This window comes from Eschrichtius robustus, chromosome 11, assembly GCF_028021215.1.
Source record: "Eschrichtius robustus isolate mEscRob2 chromosome 11, mEscRob2.pri, whole genome shotgun sequence".
NCBI classification, from domain to species: Eukaryota; Metazoa; Chordata; class Mammalia; order Artiodactyla; family Eschrichtiidae; genus Eschrichtius; species Eschrichtius robustus.
In genome coordinates this window covers 69,315,801-69,321,800 of record NC_090834.1, presented here as the reverse complement: position 1 = coordinate 69,321,800, position 6,000 = coordinate 69,315,801, and positions in this window count along the sequence as shown.

Below are 6,000 nucleotides of genomic sequence, written 5' to 3'. Positions count from 1 at the left end.
TCTGAGTTGGAAGGACATTTAGAAACCATCAAGTTTGATGACCTTCTTGTTACAAACAAGGGAACAAAAGCCTAAAGAGATGAAGTGATTTGCCTAAGGTCACATGGCTAGTAAATGTCAGAACTGGGAATAGAATCAATTTTCCAGTCTTCCAGCCCATTTCTGCCTTCTCCCTCCATTATCTACCACACTCTATTAACTGATTAGAAAACAAAGTTCTAATGAGCCCTACATTATTTTTTCCTTGAGCAAAAAGAATTTTTAATTGGGGAAGGATGTGCCCAAATTTGTGATGAGAAACAATTAACAAAGCCTCAGCAGAATTACTGGGCCATGGGCAACTGTTTCAGCAAAGGCCTTCTGTAATGGGAGGAAGAAGATGAGGAAGAAGAGAATGCTGCCCTTTCTTGTTCTGAAAATCTTTTGTCTCCCTATTAAGCTGTGCTTGTTTGTCAAACAAACAAGGAAGTCGCAGAGCCCAAGCAATCCCACTATCTACCCTAATTCCTCAGTGCTGCGTTTGGTATCCGATAGCTCAGCTCTGTTTTGTTGCCAAGTTGGATGATTAGACCTTGGCTGACTTCTGGCTATAAAATAAGGCCTTGGGTACAAGGGCCCCATCCTCTCTGTGATCCAGTGGGGACAAGTCAGTGCCTGCCTCATTTGCCTTCAAACCAGGCCGCCCACCCCACCCCACATGGAGCCAACAAAAGTGAGATACCAGTCTCACAACTGCAAGCAGGGAAATTGCCCTCGACCTCTTTCTTCACTCCTGTGCTGGTGTTCTACTCTCTACTCCATTCTGATTTCTACTAGCTCCCCAAATTTTTAGCACTACCTCCTATTTCTAACCCCAATGAGTCAATGCTTTAACTCAACAACCAGATTTATTGGGTTCAACTCTTGGTTCTCCCTGAGTCATGAATTATACTCATCCTCTGACTTTTCCCACTTCTGGCCACTTTGGATTAAAGTCCAACCCAATTTTTATTGGATCTAGTTCCAAGAAATATTTTATCCTTAGTCTAGGAATCACTCTGCTGGGCTCATCCCTGTTGGCTTGCCTTAGACCCCTACAAGGGGTAATTTGACATCCAGACCACTCTGTACATCCCTAGGATTCACTCAGATCTCTCCTCCAAATACCTGCCTGGATCTGTCACTTGTATGTCCACCATCTCACTTCCCTGGCCTTATGCTTCACTTTCAGAACCTACTTTGGGTCCCTTCCTCACCTTGGTTTGGCAACCGTTTTGAATTCTTGGTTTACCCACCATAGTTCCTTGTAAACTCTGTGCTCTGCTCTGGTACCATTAGGTAAGAGACCCTCCCTCCAGTCTCCTACAGCCCTTCCTGATGGTGCAAAATCCCAGCTCCTTCATCCCCATGCCTTGGCCTAACCACCAACAGGGGAATGTTTAGACCAGTGCTTTTCCTGTGGCCCCTTTAGCTGAACATGTTGGATCTCTTGCATATATGGAATTTGAAATTAGCCAGATTCCTAGGGGTAAAAAAAGCTTAAAGATCAAGTCTAGAATTTCTCAAATTGTGGTTCTGTAACAACCTGCATCAGAGTTACCTTATTAACAGTATGGATTCTAAACCATTACCCCAGACCCACTGAATTGAGGGAGATTATTAGAATAATGATTAGGCACAACAAAATTTGATAAATTACTGATTGAATTTATCTCCCAGATTCCCGTTGGTCTCCCATTTAAGCCATCTTTAGCAGTCAAAAGACCCTTCTGGTCTAGGTTGACCTTGAAAGAGGGAGGTTCCATAAGGCATCAGACTATGAAAGAAACAGTGATGCTACACGTACCCACTATTATAACAAAAACCATCAGTAAGTTTACTGGGAAACATCTTTGCACAGAACTCTTTCCAGGCGCAGTAGGGGTACTAGTTGGCTATAACAGTCAGGCAAGCAGTGACTCTAAAGTGAGGACACATATTTTCATTTGCGTCTCAGGGAAATAGAGACAGTTAGGGACAGCTTGTGACAAGTCTCACCTTGTCAGAGTGCAGCTGTCAACTTTGGCAAATAAGTCTGTTCTGATGACTGTGGTAAGTGAAAGTACGCATGGGAAAGAAAAAGTGGGTCACCATTTGAGATCCCAAAACTGACATAAAATTTTATGTGAAAGTAAATCTCTATGGGAGGGGTACCCATCAAACTAAGAGAAGCTCATGAAAATGAAATAAAGTCAAAATATGTAAAGAGGGTAAGGAAGATAGCTGGAGTGTTGGAAGAATCTGTGCAGAATCATAGACTTCTGATTGGAAGGGTCCTCAGAAATGAAATTTTCAATTTTTTTTTAGCCTTTGGACCCATTTGTCAAACAAAATCTTATGTAGAATTTGTGTATGAGTGTGTGTGTGTGTATTAGTCAGGATAGGCTAGGTTATGTGTAGTGAAGAATGACCTCCTAAATGTATCAGCTGTTACAAAAGGCTTTTCTTGTTCCTGTTGTATGTCTGACATAGAGGGGCTTGGGCTCAGATCACAGCTCCTCACTCCAGGACTCCAGTGGACAGCGTGGCCACCATCTCCGACGTTGCTGGTTGCCATGGCAGAAGAAAGGAAACAGCTCTGAAGAGTATTGCATTGGTAATTAAATGCTCTGATTTGACAGCGACCCACAGCACTTCTACTCAAGTCACATGGATCAAAACCAGCCCTGTGATCCTACCCAACCACAAAGAGGCACAGAAGTGCAATCTTACCATATGCACAGAAGGCATTTCCTAGTTAAAAACAAACAAACAAACCACCATTGATTATCACAGTGAGTGAGCACGTGTGTGTGTGTGTGTGTGTGGTGTGTGTGTGTTTGTGTGTGTGCTCTCCCTCATCTCCAGTGTTATCTCTAGTTACCTCCAAGGAACTCCTAGACTCCATGAAAAGTCATTTGATAAATATTTGAGTCAGATCCCTTATTTTATAAATGAGGAAATCGAGGTCACTTTGCTTAGTTAAGGTCAAGTAGTATCAAAACCTGGGCTAGGGGCTTCCCTGGTGGCGCAGCGGTTGAGAATCTGCCTGCCAATGCAGGGGACACGGGTTCGAGCCCTGGCCTGGGAAGATCCCACATGCCGCAGAGCGACTAGGCCCGTGTGCCACAACTACTGAGCCTGCGCATCTGGAGCCTGTGCTCCCCAGCAAGAGAGGCCGCGACAGTGAGAGGCCCGCGCACCTCGATGAAGAGTGGCCCCCGCTTGACGCAACTAGAGAAAGCCCTCGTACAGAAACGAAGACCCAACACAGCCAAAAATAAAATTAATTAATTAAAAAAAAAAAAAAAAAACAAACCTGGGCCAGAGTGGAGGTCTCTTGGCTCTCAATTGAAGACTATTCCCATTTAAGATCAGAAGATGGTGTGTATGTGTGTGTGTGTGTGTGTGTGTGACAGAGAGAGAGAGAGGGAGAGAGAGAAAATGGTGATTCAAGACTTAAATGTAGATAAAGACTCATTCTGAAAGGAAATGTGAACTTGAGGAAATTTTCCTTGAAGGCTTGCCGTGCATTTCAAATGACAACTAGATGCGGTAAAAACATTATATTTGCTCTGATTACCCAGGGGATGCTGGTCAATATGAAGAGTTTTTGAAGAGAACAGCAACTGATGATGAAACGTGGTATTTCTAATGTAGTGAGGAAACCAAGCAGAAATCACCAACTTTGCTGAGACCTGGGAGAAATACTCATGTCAAGCTCACAAGTGAGGAGGGCATCAGTCGATTTCACTCAAGTCAAGGGCATTGTACAGGGAACATTTATCCCACAAGATTAAGCAGTTCCATTGGGTTCAACAAACATCAGCCATTATCCACTCTGTTCCCATCACAGTGTTAAGTGTCAGGAATCAAAAGACAAATAGCACACAGTCAAAAGAAGAAATGGTGAGACCTGCACTTAGACGCAGAGAAGTAGCGGAAGATACAGGACTTTTAGACAATTAATATGTGTGTGTTGGGTGGGGGGGTAGGGGAGGGTGAAGTAAAGGAACATGTAGAATGACTTCAAATTTCCCTTTTTCTAGGGTTTCTCATTGGGCATTTGGGACAGGACAATTCATTGGGCAGATTGATCCCATCTACAGCAGGATATGTAGCATTTCACTCTCACACTCCACACTGCAGCCTGAATAATCTTTACCTCTCTAAACATACAAATATTATCCCATCCACTCCCCACCTGACTCCCTCACTGCCTACTAATTTCCTCTGGGAAAGTTAGGTATGGTATGAGGTTGTCCCAAATCTGGGCCCTTCCTGTGTTTCTACTCTCATTTCTCTCCACTTTCTCCTTTGCCCTTCATTTCCCACACCTATGATCCAAATGCATGAGTTGACTCACAGCTCTCTTGGTGCCTGATGCTATTTCCCATCTCTGTGCTTTTGAATATGCTATTCTCTTTGTCTGGACAGTCTCCCTTGTCCTCCTGGTGAAATCCTGCTCCCACTCACTCTTTCCTTGTGATCATGAGTCAGTACCTGGCTTTAGTTTATCCTGATCATACTGCTTGCAATTATTTGTTTACTTGGAGGAAACTGTAGAGTGTAGTGCTACTAGCTGAGGTTCTAGGTAGATTATATGAATTTGTCCTGCTTCACTATTTAGCAGCGGCAAATTACTTCGACTCTCTGAATCTCGGTTTCTGCTTCTGTAAAATGAGAATAATAATAGTCATAGTATCTCCTGCTTAGATTTATTCTGAGGATTAAGATGTAAAGCAATTATACTCCAATAAATATGTTTAAAAGAAAGATAATGCAAGGAAAATACTGGCTAATCAAAGATGTTAGCTACCACAATCATGGTTATGATTATGAGTATTATTTGTATATTTCCTCTACAGACTTTGAACTCCTTGGGGGAAGGTCTCTTGTTTTATGCAACTTTATATTCTTAGTTCTTATCCTGGTGCCAGGCAGATAGGAGTTCCTCCATATATTTCTGAATGAGTCAATCAGGAAAATGTTACATTGTGCTCAGTAAGTGATTAGTTTAAACAGGCAGGAAAATGTCACATATGTTTTAGGATTTCCAACTAACATGTTTGAAAAAGACAAAAAATTTTCCTTGAAGGGTTTGTTTCATTTTCTTGGAAACCTCATTGATGCGAACCTGACAGTTTCTTGACGGTGCCAGAACAGAGGACCTCACATCCTTACACATTGGAGAAGAATGTGGGAACTGGAGTAACATGGGTTTGCCATCAGCTCCAACAGGTTCCCATCCAGGCTTTGCTACATTCTGGTTACAGGATCTTGTACTGGTTACCTAAACTGTGTGAGCATCAGTCCCCTTAGCTGTAGAGTGGTGGTAAATCACTCATCAATCGATCAATCTCATTGGACTGTTTCGGTTAGAACTGGTAAACCATAGCTCTGGCACTTAGTAGGTGCTCATTAAACGTTAGTTATTTCCACTTGCATTGCGAGGTGAATTATTTCTTTATAAGCTTGTGAGTAACTTGGAGGTAGGGATACAAGGTCAATGTAAGTCAGGCATCTTTGGGTGGCAAGGACAGCCATTCACTGAAGCTTGACTGGGATTCAGGGGAATCTCATGAAATGCAATTGTAGAAGCTCTCTCTCTCTCTTTCTCCTTCATTCTTCTCTGTTCAACTATCTTCTTTATTTCATCTGCTTCCACATGGCCTGTCCAAAAATGGTGGTCTTATCTCCCGACTACATGACACTACCCTCCTTTACTCCCCACCACTAACTGATTCAGTCTTTTGTGTCTCAATCACAGATTCTTGGGAGAGAGAATCTGATTGGGCTAACTTCCAGCCAAGAGGTACCCATCCCTTGTTCAATCAGCTTTGCCAGAAGTGGGGCTGAGGGTGCTGGGAGAAGCAGGGTGGCAGGATGCACCTGCCAGGGCTGAGGGTTTCTCTAAGAAGAGAGTGTGGGTGCCTCTGGTACAATGTCTTATCCTCTCAGGTTTTGTATCCTTTTAGTGTTCAGTGGAAGAGAGAGGAACAA